General features: G+C 43.0%; 1 pseudogene; it reads left to right on the forward strand.

Moving 5' to 3' along the window:
* Positions 1-797: 797 nt before the first annotated feature.
* LOC119000794 (hsc70-interacting protein-like) lies at positions 798-6,207 on the forward strand (annotated as a pseudogene).
* The last annotated feature ends 14,767 nt before the right edge of the window (positions 6,208-20,974 follow it).

Consider the following 20,974-nt stretch of genomic DNA (forward strand, 5'->3'; position numbering starts at 1 on the left):
ATAATGTGGAAGAGAAGAGACCATGGGGCAAGTGGAATGAACCACCACCAACCGCACCAAAGGCCAGGCTTCATCCGAAGAAGGTGGTGGTGTGTACATACTAGGGTCGGAAGGGAGGGCCTATAATGAGCTCCTTCCCAAAAACTAAATGATTAACTCCAACAAGTACTGCTCCCAGTTAGACCAAGTGAAAGCAGCACTCCAACAAAAAGTGTCTGGAATTAGTCAACAGAAAATGCATAGCCTTCCATCAGCATAATGTGAGACCACATGTTTCTCTGATGCCCAGGCAAAAACTGTTAACAGCTTGACTAGGAAGTTCTGATTCATCCACCGTGTTCACCAGACACTGCACCTTCAAATTTCCATTTATTTTGGTCTTTACACAGTTCTCTTAATGGAAAAAATTTCAATTCCCTGGAGGACTGCAAAAGGCACCTGGAATACTTCTTTGCTCACAAAGATAAAAAGTTTTGGCAAGATGGAATTACGAAGTTGCCTGAAAGATGGCAAAAGGTAGTGGAACAAAATGGTGAATATGTTATTTAATAAAGTTATTGGTGAAAGTGAAAAATATGTCTTTTATTTTTACTGTAAGACCAAACTAATTTTTTGGCCAGCCCACTCCTCTGCATTATACAAGACAAGTTTAGTCTAGAAGATCTGGAAGACGGTGTAGGGAACTCAGCGAGATGCAACGTGGCTCCCGCCACAAGGGCGTTGGGGAGAGGTTGGACTCTCCATGGCTGTTTAACTCTCTGTAACCTCACATGTGTCTGACTACTTCTGAGACCGGAATGCCACCCAAAGTCACATGTCCTTCCCCCAGGGAGGAGGTTAATGTAGTAAAAGGTAGTATTACCTTTTAACTTAGTGATATATTGTTCTTTCAGAACACAACTACCTGCCCTCTGGTTTTGCTATTAACCTCTAGCTATCAGCCCCCTTCAAAGGGGGACCCTGTGCTGGGAGGGGTGTGGATTCTTCCTGCCCTGCCACCACTGGAGGCAGCTGCCTTGCCTGTGTGTGCGCGTTTTTCTTATTAAAGCTCTTACGAATTTGAATAAGGCTACGTGTCATTTCTTCAGAATCAATCCTGAATTTAGACTTTGGAGGCTTTTGCCGAACAGACAGCAAAATCTAAAAGCTGTAAAAGTCATCAACCAGCTACAACCACTGTTAACATATTGGCATATTTTCTTCCTGTTTTATTTCTAAAGATAATTGTTTAAATGGCAAGTGTATCCATTTTTACTATTCATATTACTAGACTTTCCCCATGTCAAGGAATATTTTTTGAAAACACGATGTTCCCTCTTCCTCGTGCCCGGGCTGGAATTAAGCCTCAGCCAGGCCCTCTGCTGCCAGACCCCAGACCCCTGCAAAGTGAGTGAGTTTCAGGCCATGAAACGGTGTCATCAGGATCCGAATGCTCTGCACGGAGAGGAAATGTGCTGTCCAAGGGAGTGGGTGGAGAGCATGAGTGGGGGTGGGGGTGGGGGTAAAACAGCACCTGCTACTCCTAAAACTGAATCCAAAGAAAATATCAAAGAAGAGAAAAAGAGATAGTAGGAAGGTGGAGGAAAGTATAACAGAGAAACCATCGTGGGAGGAAAGCCATCTAGAAACTGACTGTGAAGGTGTACTTAAATCAGACACTGGTGCCCCTCAGGAAATGGGAGACAAAACTGTACACATAGCTGAGGAGATGACGGATCGGGTAAACGATAAAAAAGCAGCTGCCATGGATGCCCTAAATGGTGCTGAACTGCAGAAAGCCCCTGACTTGCTCACAGACGCCATGGAGCTGAATCCCTACTTGGCCATTCTGTATGACAAGACAGCCAGTGTCTTCATCAAATTCTAGAAGCCAAATCCTGCCATCTGAGACTGTGACAGAGCTGCTGAAATAAATCCTGACTTAGTGTGGCCTGACAAGTGGCGAGGGAAAGCACACAGATTTCTGGGCCATGAAAAAGCAGCCCATGACCTTGCCATTGCATTTAAACTGGATCATGATAAAGAGGCTACTGCAATGCTGAAGGAAGTTCAACCAAAGGCCCAGAAAAGTGCAGAAGTCAGAGAAAGTAGGAGCAGAAATGTGAGCAGCGAGTGATCAAAGGAAGAATGGATAGGGCTAAGCAGGCTCAGGAAGAACCTGAGAGAACCCAGAGGGAGGGAGAAGCCAGAAGACAATCAGAGGCTGAACTTGTCTGGTTTCCAGGAGGCTTTCCTGGGAGCGTGCCTAGAATGGGATGGGCCTGCGGGAATGGCAGGATTGCCTGAGCTCAGTGAAATTCTTGGTGATCCAGAGGTTGTCGCAGCCATGCAAGATCCAGAAGTTATAGCAGCCTTCCAGAAGGTGGCCCGGACCCTGGAAAAATGTGAAAATATCAGAGCAACCCAAAGGTCATGAATCTCACCAGTAAATTGTCAGCCAAATTTGGAGTCAGGCACGATGCCCTTCTGACAAATGAAGCCCTTGCTGAAGGTAAAGCAGCTAAAATCACCCAATGGATGCTGTTCATTCAGAAAATGTTTTCTTGCTAGGAATTACAAACTTCAAACACTTTTAAACCTTAGAAGTATTTAAAAACAAACTAAACTAAGAGGGTGTGTTAATTTCTCTTAATTTTTCTTTACAAAAAAAGAAAACACAATATTCACTAGCTGCATAATATTTCATTTCATTGGTGTATCATAATGTTATTAATAATTGTTCTCTGTTGGACATTTAAGTTGCCTCCGATTTTCATTGTTATAAATAGTGTTACAGTGAACATCCCAGTCTATATAAATCAGTCTGTGCCTCTTCAGTCACTTTGAGATAGGAAATGATTAGAGCAAACGGTATGAGCATTTTTAGTACTCTTAATATGTACTGACAAATTGATTTTTTAAAAAGGATTTTACCAATTAACACATTCATCAGGTGTATGTGAAAGAGATTGTTTTTCTGTAGATGTACCCTAGAGTTAACTATTATTTTTAATCTTTACTAACTTGATAAAAAATGAAATCACATCTAAATAATCATTTTTGTCACTTGTGTGTTTGTCATTTTTTACATGTATTTTTATTAATGTGTACTCCTATGGATGATCTTTTGCTCATTTTTATTGATACAAAGCATTTATCATATATTTTTAAAGCTCTTAATATATTTTACTACTGCTTTTAAAAATGTTTTAATTTTGCATATTTTGGCCAAAAATATTTTGTATTTTATATAATTCGATTTATTGATCTTTCCCTTTTTAATTTCTTCCACTGATTTTTTTAAATCACAGCGTTTTGTGTTTTTTGTCTTTTCTACTCTGAGATCCCTTATATTTTCTTTTGAATTTTTTGTGGTTTCATTTTTACATTTCCCCCTAGTCTATCTGGAATCCATTTTGACATGTACTCCCCTTTGATGGTGCAAGCAGATACAATTTGAGACTTCTCCCAGGTAGTCTATTTTCCCACCAGCACTGATCAACAATGCACTAAATAAATTAACCCCTGTAGTGATGGTAAAGTTCCTTTGTCAAGTCCCCTTGTACGTTCTGAGATCAGCTCTGGGGCTACCTTTTCTGCTCTATTGATCTGTGTTTTACTATTTATGCCTCAACTGCTGAAATTTTACAATACACATATGAGATCTCTTCATGTTTTCAGAGATCTTTTGTGCTTGTCTCTAATAAGTAATTCTCTCTGACAATAAAGACAATCTATTTCTCTCCTCTCTTTTTTCCTAGTTGCCACGCATGTAGAAGAGAGCCAGTCGTGGAAAAGACAGCTGTGCTGAGGGAGCTGTCAGGACTAAGCCTAAGAAAGGACCCTGGGATTTTGTGCCCTTTTTTTGCAGAAAATATTAAAAATAAAAAGCGTGGTCTGCCCTGGCTAGTGTAGCTCAGTGGATTGAGTGCAGGCTGTGAACCAAGGAGTCGCCAGTTCAATTCCCAGTCAGGACACGTGCCTGGGTTGCAGGCCAGGTCTCCAATAGGGAACACATGAGAGGCAACCACACATTAATGTTTCTCTCCCTCTCTCTTCCTCCCTTCCTTCTATTTTTAATAAGTATTTTAATAAGTATAAATAAAAATAATTACTACTAAAAATAGACAAATAAAATCTTTTTTTTAAGTGTGGTCTAGTTATTATAATGGAGCACCCATTGAATAGGGAGAAATGAAAATTATACGCGAGTAAAATGTTAACATGAGCTTGTTTTAAATTTTTTTTATGGAAATGTGTGTTAACCTCAAGGAAACCTGAATCTATAAACAAAGCTGAGACCTGGAGGTAGAAAGTTATGATATTTGGAGCTTTACTTTCTTGAACTGAAACCTTTTGTGGTGAGTGGTGAATCTGTAGAAGCAGAAGTGAATTCACTTACTCTATATTCTATTCTTAAAAAATAATGCATAAATCACTGGCTTTATATTGAATTTGGTCTCACAAGGCTCAAATTCTCCTCCAACGTGGCACTGTAACGCCTACCACCCACTCAGCATCCTCAGTGTGGGATCAACTGTCAAAGATTAGGGGAGGTTTGGTTCTCCATCTATGTATAGAACATTGCAAATCACCTTGATGTGTAGCCTCTGCTGTCATCACAAGTCACATGACAGCTCAGACCAACCAGCCTTCTTGATCAGAACACGGTGCCAATGAGGCCCTGGTCATTCATTCTCCCAACACGCCCACTCAGCTAGCCTTGGGAGAGGAATGCCCTGGTTGACAAGCAAACAGAGGAAGCTGCGAATCAGCACAACCCATTGCCATCGCTAGGGAACCGCCAAGGTGGCCACCGCTTGGGTAGAGGTAAGTCGGTCTGCCTCAGCTGCTCTGCTTTGAACTCTTGCAGGACAAGGTCTGTGCCTCAGTTATTGCTGTACCATCAACGGTTGGCATCTGACAGTCATCCAGTACATGTTTCTTGAATGAGTGAATGAATTGGGATGTTCAAACGACAGTGTGTTACCAGGGGACCCAGCTGAGTAGTAGTCAGTGTCCGTTAAACTCGTGATCTTAGCAATGTGAACACGTCCACATGGCCTACATATACATGCGTCCTTTGATCTAGCTAAGTATTTTGAAAAGCCCAAAAAGAATGTGTGGTGAGCAGCATCACATCCTCGCCTTTTCGGAGCTAGAGAGGCAGCCTTGCATATTTTTCTGTAGGCCAGTAGATAAGAACAGGATCGGGGAGAGAGGCTGTGGGAGCAGGCACATGGCCACGCCGCTGAAAACAATCTCTGGTCTGGAAGACAGACCTTCATCTGACTTTCTTTGCATTTTCTTTGGGTTGTGTTTTCAAGGAAATAGATGTTCCCGAGGAATGTCTAAAAAGATGGAAATTGGCTACAGCTAACCTTCCTTCCAGCTCTGAAATTGTATGAATTCAGGACAGCTTGACTTTTCTAGAAACGGCCATGTTTAAAAAAAGGAAAAGAAAACAAGAAGCAGCCCTGAGCAGGGAACCAGCCCTCTTCTATTGCGATGAGGCTTTCCTTCCTTCACAGCCATTCCCTCACTGCCTCAGATGCACGGCAGGCGTGTGCAAGCCCCCCTGCCCACCAGGCACCAGACGCTGCCCATGGTGCCAGTACTGTGGGTGCGGAGAGGAAAGACTTTGGACGCCAGTCAAACTCCATTAAATCAGAAGAAAGACCGCTCACAATCTGATTTCATCTTAATCCCAGAATTTTTCAGAAAAGGATGAAACCTCGGTGAACAGAAGGCGGCCTAGAAAGGGAATCATATCCCCTAACCTGGGGAAAGTACGGGGGCCACTCCAATAAACCAGGAACAAAACAGGAACCTGCTATGTAGTGTAGTCAGGAAAGAAACGTGTCTAAGGCACCCAGACTCACCCAACCAGTTTACCTTTAACAGCCCGGGCCCTTGTTTATGTTCTTCATTTGTCAGATCTTTAAGGAAATTGTTTTGCTAAGTAAACACAGGAAAGCTTCAACTCAGTCACTGTGAAATCCAAATTAGAAGTGTCTGAGCTTAATAACACCGCATAGCAGATTGAAATTTATCTTTTTATAACTTACCAAAAGACTCGGGCCCAGAGCCAGCCCTGGTCACCCATTGCTACCGCCACCAGTTGGTTGGTTCTCTGAGGCTAATGTTTAACCTCAGTCCGATGTGTTCCCTTGATTCCCAGGCTCCTGGGGTTGCGCTGTTATCGCCCTGCACCCGGAGCTGCAGTGAACTCTCAGAGTACAAGTTAATTTCAATATTGGCTTGAGTAAAACAAACAAATCCCATCAGTGATGGATTCCAGAAACAATCAGGGATTTTACAAATTGCCCTGTTGTTTGGATCAGCCCACAGCACCCCCTTTACCCCTGCAGAGGACCACAGGGCAGGAGGGACTGGTGGTTAGGAAATCAAGCTTTGGCACTAGACAGAACTGGGTTTTATCTAGTTTTACCTACGATTTCACTTTTCTGTGCTTTTGTTTCCTCAGCTGAGAGATTGGTAAGAACGTATAGAAAGACCTGGGCCCACTGTCCTGGACACAGACAGACTCATGAAATACATAACTGCTGTTACAGTCATCGGCAATAAAGAATTCCTTGTAAGCGGTCATTAAGTGCTTCCCTTATATTAAGAAGGGACAGAAAAAATTCAAATTGTTTTTCCATTTCCCAGCTCCTAATATGTAAAAAGAGCTTGGAAAATGCTTTTGTGCAAGGGACAAGTAATAGTTAAAATATTTGATACCCCAAACATCCATCCCATGAATTGGACCTCCCACATTGGGAGCCAGCCCTTGAAACAGCACAGTTCTCTCCAGAGAGTCGAGCGTAGGAAGCCACTGGAAACTAGGCCGGTCCAGGTGGATTGTCCAAACCCATAAAATAAGTGCTGGAAGCCTGCCAGACCCACTGACTTGGAGGAATGACACCCCGGACGTGTGGAAGAGGAGCATGTCAGCCCCAGCTCTATGTGAATGTGGGAATGACATCGCTGCCTTGTCACACAGCTCGGCCCCAGCAAGGGCCAGGAGCCCACCCAGACTCCACAAAGGAATATCTAGCCAAAAGTTCACAGATATGCTGGCTTTTGGAGCTCAAAACACACTTTCCCCCAAAAAACGTGTTACAAACAGTTGTTAGATTTTTTTTCTGATAAGGTCTACCAAAGACTCCACAGCTAATGCTGTGTCACTAAAGGGGTGGCCCTGGATGTGAACCCTGGGGCCAGTGGCTTGCTTCCTTGGTTTCAGTAGCTGGACAGCAAAATAAAGCATTCCCGTGCCTCAGTTTCTTCATATGTAAATTGGAAATAGTAACACTTCTATCTCATTGCATAAATGCAAGAATTCAGTGAGTTCATTCATATACATCATGTAGATAGCACCTGGCACAGAGTAGGTTTCAATAAACATCAGTTGTCATTACCTTTATCATGAAGGCTATGAGGTCACAGAGCAGGATCCTCAGGATGACCATAGCAAGAAATGTTGGCCTCCAAGGAGAGTGAAAAATTGCACAGAAACTCTGTGGCAAAGAGGAAGGACCTGGGGAACCAGCCTCCCAGAAGACTGTTCATTGAGGACTTTGCATGTTCCGGGCACGGTGCTAAGTACAAGCTTATTCATCTCTTACTCTTCCCAGCAAAGCATCAAGGGAGGTAGGACTGCAATCACTATCACCTCTCATTTGTCCACAAGGAAACTGGGACCCAGAGAGGCAAAGGAGCTTGTTTAATTAACACCATTGGTCTTCTTCCCTTTTTCTACCAATACATCTCTTCAATTGCCTTCCTTCGGGTCTGGGCCCAGAGAATAGGAGTTGCCTTATGAAGAAGAATGTTTCTCAGTAACTTTCATGTACAGAAAAACACCAGTGGCCTTCACACCACAGGAGAAAAAGGCTGAAAACATGAGCCCCAGTTATAATCTTTCCCTCACTTCCAAGAAACTTATTTTCCAGAGCGTTTAGGCAATGCCTTGTGGGGAAGAGGGGCTACTTTGCCCTTTTCTCACTAGAACAGTCTCTGCACACTGCCATTCTGTCTCATTGGTTCCTGGATCCATTTCTAATACAAAAGCCGTGGAAATTAGGCCAAGAGCATGGTGGGGTAACTGCTTTGGTGTCAGATGGGAGACTGGCACTGATATTTCTACTGCTTGTGAAAATCGAGTCTGCTTCTGCTTACAAAGACAGTTCAGAAAGGAAGACGCTTTCACTGCACCAGAGCTTCAGGGGAATACTGACGACTGTCAGTATCACCATGCTCAGAGACAAGGACGAAACCCGGTAAATGCTCAACCACTGCGGGAGAGAGGAAGAAGGGGCACCTATGGCTGGTCACCATGATTTTTTTTTTTTTATCAGTGAGGGCTGGGAAGTTCAGCCAGGAAAAGCTGGATGGGGTTGGGGTGGACAGATGGGCAAGACCCTCTGCACAGGAAGGGAAAGCCCCATCCCCTGTGGGGAAAGCTGAAGGACCAGTCTCAGCCCTCCACTGAAAAATGTCATGGCAGCAAGAATGTCACCGATCCAAGACACAGAAGAGAAAGACAGAGGAGCAGCAGCTACATTGGGGACTTAAAAGCCAATTAGAAATCCAAAAAGTGAAGCAAGTAAAAATCCTGGGTTTTTGGTGTCACACAGCACATCTGGTTTACCAAAGTTAGCAAACATGCGTTGAACACCTATGAAGGATCGGCACTTGGGGTGTTTGCAAGAGTTATTGGCTGCAAACTGGTGCTTCATGGAAGCGTCTTCACTCTGGGACAGAGGCAGGATCTTCTTCACTGGACAGAACAACTCACTTTCTAGTCTAGTTCCACTTAAAGGCAGAGGTCCAGCCAAAGTTTCTCAGAAGTCAAATACTTTGCTGTGGAGGTAGAAGGCTCTGAACTGCAGATTCTAAGGGAGTTCAAATGTTGACAAATGGATATATTGTTTTGCTCCTAATGGGTATATTGTTATACTTCTCGTGGTTTAATTTGCCTTTTAATAGTTTCCAGTTGTGTGCATTGCCATGGTTGCAAGGAAAACAGCTTTAAATCCTTGGGATTCAAATTCAAGTCAAGTCAAGAAACTTTCCTATTTAATGCAAGAACATTTGTCAGGAAAGTGCCCTGGCTCCCAGTCAGAATTCCCCTCATGAACTGGAGAATTTTCTCAAGGCAGATTACTGTGTGTTGGACGATGAAATTGCTGCCTCGTGTGGGCTTGCTTTATCTATTTATTTATTCATTCATTCACTTACTAAGAAATTCTCATTCCTTGATGCACTTCACAAAAACACCAGTTTTGCAAGGGTAGGTGCACCGAAAGTCCTATGTACACCACTAACAAGTTTCACTTTTTCTTTTTCAGTGAAAAAAGCAGATCACATAGATGATCATTTAGGATCATTCATTTAGGATCATTTTATTTGTAAAATACTTTACATTAGTAGTAATATAACTAGTGGAGAAAGATGTTTTATTAAAGGAAACCTGCACTGAAATATTTGCTGTCGAAGATTGCTCCATCAGATCTCCCCGCGGCATGACCAGCTGGCATTTGGGTGAGAAGGGAGCAAAAAAAAGATGTAACCCTTGCTTTAAGGATCTAAAATCTGTACATGGACCCAAGCTATTCTAATAAATAAAGTAAAATAGTACAATCCTTAATTATTTTTAAAAACCTCCCTAGAATTAGTCTTATTGATAATTAAAACTAATAAAATGAATGGTCTTATTAGTCTTATTGAAACAGGAGACTTACTTGGCTTAAAGTTTTGTTCAAATTGATCCTTCCAGAAGTTGCCCAAGTGGATCCATTGTACACTTTACTTGGTTGAATTGTTGAGACAATAATTTATTCACCTACCTATTCAACACTTATTTGTTATTGGTCAGACACAGCACTAAGTGCTGAGGATTTCACAGCAAACAGGCAGGCCTATGGCTTGTTCCAACGGGTGGGTCACGCCGACCTCCTTTGTAATGAGGTTGAGGTAGCCCTAGGCATGCATAGACCAGTGTTAAGATAGTTCCTCCCTGCCTTTAGAGTCAACCATGGTCGGAAAGATGGCCATGTGTCTGAGACACTGAAATGAGACCATCTTCTTCCTTACCAGCTCACCCCAGCCTTCTCCGACAGCCCCTCTGACATTAAAGGAGGTGATCCTGTTTGTTTGGGCCTCCAAAACCTCCAACTTTCCTCCCGACATTGCCACTCAGTGAAATCCCTCTCTGAAGGCCGAACACCACTTGCCTGAGGCAGACCAAGTTTAAGATCTCATAATTTAAGCCTTTCAAAGAGGAAATTCAGATTTTTTCTTTGGGAAGAGAGAAATATCCAGAAGGAACTGTTTGAGGAGATGTCAGGCTGCCCTGGTTCAGCTCAGTGCTTTCCACTTCCTGGTGCCAGAGCCATGGTTCTCCTAGGCACCGAGTGTGTTAGCAAAGGAGCATTCTAGAGCACATTTCACTTACAAGGACCCCTCCTCTTCGACTCACTGTTCTTCAAGGCCAGTGAAAGCTGGGTTCAGCTTGGAGTCTGGAGACAAATCACAGTGCATCCCTGAGGCCCCTCCACTTCCATTCTTCCACTGAAGCTCCTGTCTGAAGCTCTCAGCTGCATGCTGTCAACTCCTTGCAGCTGAGACTATTGAGCACCTATTATGTGCAGGAAGTGTGCGAGGAGATTGACAAAGTAGGAGTGGGGGAGACTGAGGAGAAAATAATGAGGCCCAATTTTTACAGGTTCAGTAATATAAGGATGTGGTGAGTTCTGTGGGAGTGCAAAGGTGTGGATGATCACCTTCTGAACCTGTCTTTAAAGGGAGGGGAGAATCCTGTGAGTGAGGCTGGGATTGCAACATTCCAGGCAGAGGGAACATCAAACGTGAAGGAACAGAGATGACAATGAACATCGTGCTGAGGTCAAACAACATGGGTTGTGTCTTAGTCCACTCAGGCTGTTGTGACAGAATACCATAGATTGGGTGGCTTAACAACAGAAATTTACTTCTTACAGTCCTGGAGGCTAGACATCCAAGATCAAGGCACCACCATACTTGGTGTCTGGTGAGTGTCCCCTTCCGGGTTCATAGATGACTATCTTCTCCATGTGTCCTCATCTGGTAGAAGAGGGGAGGCAACTCTCTGAAGTTCCTTCTTTGAGGGCACTAATCCCATTCATGAGAGCTCCACCCTCAGGACCTAGGCACCTCCCAAAGCCCCCACTCCCCCTGCCCCCAGCCGCAATATCATCACCTTAGGGTGACATTTCAACATATGCATCTGGTGGGGCGTGGGCGCAGACATTCCTTCCACAGCTCACTGTGACCATGTATAATGTGCTTTGGGGGATGCTGTAAGAAATGAGAGTAAAATAAATAAATAAATAAATAAATAAATAAAAGAAATGAGAGTAAAGAAGGTGCTGACACATGGACAGGCTCTGTATATGACAGGCTAAAGAAGGATCACACACATTGCAAATGGGAAAACTGAGGTTTATCATCATTAGACTTGTCGCCCAAGTTCACTCTCACGGGAACTGGATGTGGGAAAGAAATCCACCTTTATCCTTCTTGCTAGGAAGGAATGAAGACACAGTAACTGTCCCAAGGTAGAAAACGTTGAAATCTTCAGTGGCCAGCAGTATCCCTAGTCCCCGCAGCCTGCTCCTGACCCAGAAGAGAGCAGAACTGCCTTTGGAAGGTTCTTATTGACACACTACTCAGCCTCGTCACCAGAACAGCCTGGAAACCCAGCTGCTCCTTGCTGTGGATTCCATGGAACTAGGCTAGTTCACAGGTTAAAGCCCGTCCACTCCATCTACAATCCTCTCAGCGGAGAGCTGGCAGCTTGCACTGTATGAGTTTGCAGTCTGGGACCAAGGAGAACCTCTTACTCTGTGCAGGCCCTCACTCTGGGAAAATAACTGAGGGCTTATAAGAACTACAGAAATTACCCTCCAGTCCTTACGATCCCAACCATATTACAACCAAATTGTATTTGATAAACCACAGACTTCATAAGATCCTTGAGAACAGCTGAGCATAATGGATTAGTAAGCTCAAGCAAGTGATCAGAACTCAAGTGGGGTTCCATTGTAGGTCACTTTTATCAAAATTCTTTAGCTTTTTTAAAATTATATTTTATTGATTATGATATTACAGCTGTCCTGACTTTTCCCTCTTTGGTCCCCCTCCACCCAGCAACCACACTCCTTCAGTAATCCCCTCACCACTGGTCATGTCCATGGGTCATGCCTGTTAAGTTCTTTGGCTACTCTATTTCATATTCTGTACTTTACATCCCCATGTCTATTCTGTAACTACCTATTTGTACTCCTCAATCCTCTCACCTCTTCACCCATTCCTCCATATGTCCCTCCCATCTGGCAACCATCAAAATGTTGCCTGTATCCATTATTCTGTCTCTGTTCTTCTTGTTTGCTTAGATTGTTTTTTAGATTTAATTGTTGAGAGATACATATTTATTGCCATTTTATTGTTCATAGTTTTGATCTTCTTTTTCTTAAATAAGTACCTTTAACATTTCATACAATAATGGTTTGATGGTGATGAACTCCTTTAGTGTTTTCTCATCTGGGAAGCTCTGTATTTGCCCTTCCATTCTAAACAACAGCTTTGCTGGGAAGAGCAACCTTGGCTGTAGGTCCCTGCTCTTCATGACTTTGAATATTTCTTGCCAACCCCTTCTAGCCTGTAAAGTTTCTTTTGAGAAATGAACTGACAGTCTTATGAGAACTCCACTCTAGGTAAATAACTTCTTTTCTCTTACTGCTTTTAAGATTCTCTATCATGAACCTTTGGCATTTGAATTATGATGTGTCATGGAGTGGGCCTCTTTGCATCCATCTGGTCTGGGACTATGTGTGCTTCCTAGACTTGCATGTCTATTACCTTCACCAAATTAGGGAAGTTTTTTTTTCATTGTTTTTTTCAAATAGATTTCCAATTTCTTGCTCTTCTCCTTCTGGCGTCCCTATGGTGTGAATGTTGGATTCTTGAAGTTGTCCCAGAGGCTGTTTATACAACCTCTTCTTTTTTTCATTTCTCTTTTTTAAAATTTTTTCTTCTTGTTGTCCTGATTGTATATTTTTTTGCTTCTTTATGTTCCAAATCATTGATTAGATTCTTGGCTTCATCCACTCTGTTGTTTCCCTGTAAATTGTTATTTATTTCAATTAGTGTGTCCTTTGTTTCTGACTGGATCTTTTACACTGCTGAGGTCCTCACTAAGTTCCTTGAGCATCCATATAACCAATATTTTGAACTCTGCATCTGAGAGATTGCTCATCTCCATGTTGTTTAGCTCTTTTTCTGGTGATTTGATCTGTTCTTTCATCTGTGCCATGTTTCTTTGTCTCCTCATTTTGTCAGCTTCCCTGTGTTTGTTTCTGTGTATTAGGTAGAGCTGCTTTGACTCCGTTCTTGGTAGTGTGGCCTAACGTAGTAGGTGTCCTGTAGGGTCCAGTGGCACAGATCTCCCCTATCACACAAGGTGGGTACTTGTGGTGCACCCTTCTTGTGGGCTGAGTACACCCTCCTCTTGTAGTTGAGATTTGGTTGCTGTTGGCAGATCAACAGAAGGGATTTATTTACCCAGGCCAGTCAGTTGCAATGACTGGCTGTGACTGCTGACCATAAACCTCCACCCTCCATGGAGAATCAGCTGTGCAGGGGCAGGGTGGTGGTTCTTCGACATGGTCTGTGGCTGCCCACTGGGTGTGTTGGCTCTGAGGTTTCCTGGGTGGTGCAGGCCAAGGTCAACCCCAACCTGTATTTTGCCCAAGGCCACCCTGCTTGGGCTGTAAAGCAATGAGATGGCTGCTGCTTGTGCTGGGCTTAGAGATTCCCAGGCAAAGCCAAGCTATTAATCTAGTCTGGTTGCTGCTACTATTGGGTCTGAAGCTCACTGAGGCTGGCTTGTTTGAGAGGATTTAGGAAGCAGTGAAGCATGAGCCAAGACCAGTTATTCATATTGAAAAGCAGCTCGGGCAGGGCTGTAAATTGGGTGGGGCAGAGTCTCTGATATTTCTAAAGCAGGTGAAATAGTGTTAGTCAGGTTGATGGAGTCTCAGGTATGACAACAGCTTGCCAGCTCTCTGGCTCTTTGGGGAGAGGGCTTAGAAAAGAGACAATGGACTCTGCTCCCCTTGATGGCAGACACTTCAGTGTCTCCCTGTATGCCACTGGTGACTTTTAAGCTACTACCCTGGTGCTAGAGCTCAGAGGGAGTGAGTCTGAGTAGGTCCATGTGTGGGTTCTTTAGAAGGAACTGCTTGGGGTTCCAGCAGTTTATTCCACTGAGTCAGTTGCCACTGGTTTTTGCAGCCAGAAGTTGTGGGGACTTATCTTCCTGGCACTGGTACCCTGGGCTGGGGGGCCTGGTGTTGGCCTGGGACTCCTCACTCCTGAGATATCCCTCCAAAATTTTTATCCACCACACATGGGTGAGAGATCAGCCCATACCACATCTGTGCCCCTTCTGCCAGTCTGGGTGGTTGTGGTGTCTTTAATCCCATAGTTGTCAGACTTCATTCAACTCGATTTCTGATGGTTCTGAGTAATGGTTCTTCTATATTTCAGTTGTAATTTTGAAGTGGTTTAGCAAAGTGGTGATCCACATCTGCCTATCACACCATCTTAACTGGAAATTCTTCTTAGTTTTATCACTACTCACTCCTCTAAAGCATCTGTGACCACCAAGCCACCTCCTGCTCTAAGCTGTTGAGGGCACAGTGTTCAAACCCAACCTCCAGTGCTGCTTCTGTACTTCAGACAAACTACTGTGTTCTTAGGCTAGTAATTTTCCTTTCTGAACTTCACAGGGGGTGCTAGGACCTATCCCCGACGGTTATTGTGGGGACCACATGAGACAATTAAGGTACAAGGGCTTATAAAATCCCAGATATAAAATACTGGTTATTATACTATTAATTATTATTACCAATGGCTCAAATCTCATTAGACCCCGAATGTTTTCAGTCTTGTGTTAAGGGAAGGACCCATCCTCATTCTCACTGGTGAAATCTGGAAACACTGTATAAAGCTCCTGTTTCCAGGGAATGGTCCCAGGTTCCCATCGGATGGCACTGCCACAGGTTCGGTTTTTCAATTTTTGTTTTTGGCAGAACTTCTAAGTCCAAAGTGCAATTCAGCATAAACAAAGGCCTGGCTCTGACCCAGTATATTAATCAATGAATTAATTCCTCCCCCATCCATTAACCTTGGTCTTGAAGCAGTGACTTAGCATTGGAGGACTCAAGAACTCTTAAGCCATGTGAGATGCCTTGAGGACTAACATAAAAAGCAAGCAGCCCTAAGTCCTAAAAAAGGAGAGGCCAAAATGACTAGTGATCTCAGCTCTGTCTAGCCATCATAGTTGTGTCTAGTCTTCTAGTAGAATAAAATAATAAGAGAAAAAAAGGGAAAGAGAGAAAAATGCAAATGAGAGACACTATGGTCTTGCTGTGGGTTATGTGCTGGATTTAGCCACTTCTATTACAATAGTTTTAGGCATTTTCCATATACGCATGCTCCCTTTCCCCCTCTCTTCCTCCCTTACCTTTCTCAGACTTTTCTTTTTCACTGTGGAATAAAAAACCACGCATCACAAAATTCACCATCTTTACCACTTTAAGTGCATAAGTCAGTAGTGCTCAAAACACTCACATGGTTGCACAGAACATCTTGCAAAACTGAAACTGTACCCACTAAAGCACTCCCAGTTTTCCCTCCCCACTTTTCCTGACTTTTAAATCTCTATTATTTCCTTCCAACCCTTTGTTCTTCACAGTATCTCCCAACACTAGACCATTCTGTCTTTTTAGATACTACAGTTGGCCTCATTATAACTGCCTTAGAGTTCTAGAATCATCTCTGTTCAGCTTTAAAACAACAACAAGCATTTCTTCCAATGCTGAAGCTTCCTCTTTCAGGGCAGACTGAGGGACAGCTGATGTCGGTGTTGGCAGTAAAACTGAGCCAGCTCAGGGAGGAAAGAACATTTGTTGGCACTCAGTGCAGCCAGGTCTTAGGCAGAGCCCCTGGATTGCTGAGATCGAACAGGCACTACCCAAAAAGTAAAAATTAAAAGGAAGAAATCCTGTGGTCAGATTGTTTGAGACGCCTTGGGTGACTCAGCGTTAAAAAGGGCTCCGCTGCACGGCGGCTCAGAGCTTTGCGTACGGCAACGAGGTGAACAGCGTTTCACCAGCATCCAGACTCTGCACATCATCCTGCTAGGAGTCCACAGAGGCGCTCACCCACACACCTCATGAGCTGGGGTTGCCGGCTCTAGCTCTCTTGTGTAAGGTAAGCTCGCCCTTTCTCCTGGAGAAGGGCAGCCTATCCAGGAAGCTGTATGCGACAGAAAAAGCCATAGAGAGCAGTCCGTCTGTGAGTAGGGAATGTAAACATTAGACTTGTCCAGTTTTAGAAATTTGCCCTATCTTTTCCCTTTCAGAGAAATAGTGGCCAAAACAGAGTACTGGGTATAAAGTGGGTGCCCCAAAATGCCGTTTATCTTAGTCAGCTCGGGGGGCTATAGCAAAATGCCATTGACTGGGAGGCTTAAACAACAGACATCTCCCACAGCGCTAGAGGCTGGAAGTCCAAGATCAGGGTGTGGACCACTTAGGTTCCTGGTCAGAGCTCTCTTCCTGGCTGGAGATGGCCTTTCCTCAGTGTGTGCACATGATCTCTCTCTTCCCCATTCTTACAAGGCCACTCAGTGCATCAGAAGGGACCCAGTTTCATGATCTAACACTCCTTACCCAATCTTGCCCACCTTCACAACATAATCTAATCACCTTTAAAGGTTCCCTCTCCAAATACCATCATATCAGGGCTTGAGCATATGAACTTCAGGGAATGTGAACATTCAGTTTTTAGCATTGCTGATGGTTTTATGGGAGATTTAGTCAGCTGTATGCTAATGAAGGAAGGGAACTTGGTGTTAAAAGACAGAAGCCGGGGCATGTGGACCTTTCCTGGTCCACGGCTCTGCATGTACCAAGAGATAAACTATGTCCCCTGTTAGAATAATGATATCTAACAGGTCTCTATGTTTTATCTATTTTTTGCATTGTAGACACTGTATACTTCAAAAAAAAAGTAAGATACCTTAAAATAAAAGCAAATACATCAGAAACTATGGAGGAATAGACAGCCATTATTATACCAGGAACCAAGAACCAGGGCTGGACAAATATTGTTATTGAACACTAAATTAAGTTTACTCTGAGCATTGTAGAATAAAAACAAAAAAGAAAAGAAAACATGGTTCCCTATTTAGATGATTGAAGTTTTTCAACTAAGATTAAATTCCAAAAGGAATTATTATTAAATCTAAGTAAGAATGAAAACATGTATTTACTCTGTGTGGCTGATTCATGTATTGGCTTTTCATTAAAGCCAAGGGCATAGCTCACTGATTTGTGACCAAGCAAGGGGGACCCTACAGGCCTGAACATGTCCATGTCTGATGACTAACCTTAATACAAGGGTGAGAGTCAGAGGAGGCAAGACCAGGGTCTCTCCAAGTGATCCTACACCCTAAAAACCTGCCTCACATTCAGCTGAACTGTTGATAAAAAGCAGACCAACTCAGATCTACTGAATCAGAATATTGGGTGGATGGAACTAGAAACCTACACTTTGGAACTCCCACCGTGATTCTCATGCCCACCAAACTTTAAGTCAGCATGAACTAGAAAAGAATAGGTGTGTATGGCTCTCTAGGCATTTTCTTTCATATTCCCTGCATTGCTAAATATAGAAAGAATCCCCTATTCATTTGTTATCTGATATCAGCTATCAGAATAGACAAACTGTTGTGAAAATTAGGGAGCCTGAAAGATACTCTCTTTCTCAAAGAAAGATCACCATTCCCAGAGGCAGGATCCAAATTTTTCTCAACAAAGAACTATGTGCCTGCCTGAAATCTCTTGTGGGCATTGGGTTATAGCCCACTGTCATGCAGTGTGAAGTACAGAAGAAATCATTTTGCCTTAAATTTCAAGGGTGTTAGCTGTGAACTGCTATGATCCCAAAATGATTTCATGTGGTGCCTAACATGTGTAATATTGAGAACCAAGTTCTCAGGTGTGCCCATCAACTTAACAGTTAAAACAGGTGTGCTCTCTGAACACCAGCTATAAAAGGAGATGCTAGTGCCCTGACCAGTGTGGCTCAGTTGGTTGGACATCATCTTCCAAAGTGAAAGGCCAGAGGTTTGATTCCCAGTCAGGGCACAAGCCTGGGTTGCTGGCCAGGCCCCTGGCTGGGGACATGCAAAAGGCAACCAATTGATGTTTCTCTCTCACATTACTGTTTTAATCTCTCCCTTCCTCCTTTCCTTCCCCTCTCTCTAAAAATAAATAAAGTCTTTTTAAAAAATTTAAAAGAATGATTGACCTAGTAAGTCTGCTCATAAAGATGTATCCTAAGGATATTACCATACTAGATGTATGTAAAACATGTTCATTAAAGCCTAATGTATAGAATTATTTAAAATCATAAATAGAAACAGTACTTCTAGACAAAGGAATTATTATTAGCCATTAAAAAGGATGATGCAAAAGATTAATGATGTGAAAATATGATTACAATGCATCAGTGAGAAAGTTGATAACAATGTTTATTGTGACACCACACTTACAGGTTTGCCTATTTCCATGGGCACATTCACGGGGAAAAGACTGGAATGCATTTGGTTACGTCTGAATGATGTCATTTCAAACTGAATGATTTCTTTTTGTTATCTATGTTTGTAATATTCATGGATTTTATCATATATTTGCACAGCATAAGTGATTAGTTTTAAAAAACACTTCATTCATGCAAAAGGAGTGAGGGGCAGGACTAGCCGTCATTTATGGCTGATTATCATTGCCAGTTTTGTCTGTTGAACGAAGGAGGAATAAGGAGCTCTGTGTGGATGTGCACACACAAAAGTGGATAGACAAGGAGTAACGACTGCTGGCGTACCAGACTTTTAACATCAGGCTGGGTCTGATTTCTATGTGTGTCAATCCATCTGCCCATGTGTCCCCTCTATTAAGTAAAATCTGTTCATCCGCCTTCATTAATGTCTAAGAGGGGTGATGCTATCAGCAGAACCTTTTAACATTTCACAGCCATCGTATATTTGGGGAAATGTCTAGCACCGCTTCTCATAAAACTGAAATTCACTACAGACTGTCAGCAAATGACACATAACAGTAATGGACGGCAGCTGTGCTCCAACAAATGGGCCAGAAATAGCCAGGTGAGAAAAACAAGTCACACTCCCTTTAGCTTCCTTCTCTTGGGGTCTCTTTCTTCCCATTTTAACATGTTTTAATTAGTCCATTATTTTTCCTTAATATATTCCCCCAAAAGGCTAAACATTAAAATTAAAAGAGCAAAAATAACACATATGCCCCCTCCCACACCCACTTTTAGTCTCCTAGTATATGAGCTTCAGCTGGTTGTCTTTAATTTAGAACAACACTGGTAACATGAAGAAAGATTGGTCACGGAGGCAGGTGCCCCCAGTCTACCTGGTAGACAGATGATAAATGTCATACACAGCTAATGTTCCTTGGAACTCACCTGGGATCCACTTGATTCAGTTGACCAATACCTAACACAGCAACTCTCTAGTCTACCCAACAATGATGCATTAACTTCATTTTCCCGGCAACCAGCCCTCTGCCAGCGCTTATGAGAACTCAGAAGAGGTGAAGTTTCAGCTTCCTCCATCCATGGAACAAACCAGCCAGAAAGAAAGTAATCTATAAAACATGCAAGACAGTGTTCATGTAGCCACTAACTTGGTGGTAGAGATTGCAAATGTCAGTTAGGGAAACACCATCTGGTGTGGGCTGACATAATCATGGAGGGGCACAGGGTCATGGGAGATGGACAGTTTAGCATGGGAAAGAGAAAAGCACTTTAGAGAGGTAAACAGGCCAAGGAAAGGCATGGCAATGAACTAGAAAGGTGGGATTGGACCAATGAAGGAAGGATGTTAAAATCTTAGGAAAAAGCCCTGGCCTGAGGTTGTAGCAAAAGGCAGCCTTCACTTGGCAGGTGGGCAGCAGTAAGTTCTTGAGCAAGAGAGTGATTCAATGAAAGCAATGTTCTACCAGGTAGCAAACATTTCTCAATCAGGTTTCAAGTACAGCACTTCCTAGGAAACCAGTAAACATAGGAGAGTATGTTCTTCCTCTTTTGTACAAGACTACATTCCTTGTTTTACCTAACCTACTGTGGCTTTAAACCATCTAAAACAAAGACATTTTCTTACTCTGTTAATCAGCTTTCCTCCTCCTCCTTCTTTAATCTACATATATTTGCAATTGCTCCAGCTAAAGAAATATGTCCATTTTCCCTGCCTGGAAACAAAACAAAACAAAACAAAAGGCTAAAGATAAAGAGAGAATGTTAAAAGCAGCAAGAGAAAGTAGTGTTACCTACAAAGCAGTTCCCATTAGACTACCAGCTGAGTTCGCAAAAGAAATCTTGAAGGCAAGAAGGGGTTGGAAAGAAGTATTCAAAGTCATGAAAGGCAAGGACCTACATCCAAAGTTACTCTATTCAGAAGCAACCTAGATGCCCATCAGTAAATGAATGGATCAAAAAACTATGTACATTGGAATTACACAATGGAATTCTATGCAACAGACAGAAAGAAGGAGCTCCTACCCTTTGCAACATCATGGATGGAACTGGGAAGCATTATGCTGAGTGAAATAAGTCAGGCAGTGAAAGACAAATACCATATGATCTCACCTTTAACAGGAAGCTAAACAACAAAACAAATAAGCAAGCAAAATATGACCAAACACACTGAAATACAGAACAGGCTGACAGAGACCAGAGGGGAGAGGGGAGAGAATCACAGGGGAAAAGGGGATGGACTCACATGAACAAGTATAAAGGACACATGGACAATAACTAAGGTGGGGGGTGGAAATGGGAGGGAGGTGGGGAGCACTGC

Source organism: Sturnira hondurensis, unplaced genomic scaffold, assembly GCF_014824575.4.
Source record: "Sturnira hondurensis isolate 20B ecotype Veracruz unplaced genomic scaffold, ASM1482457v3 Scaffold0016284, whole genome shotgun sequence".
Classification (NCBI taxonomy): Eukaryota; Metazoa; Chordata; class Mammalia; order Chiroptera; family Phyllostomidae; genus Sturnira; species Sturnira hondurensis.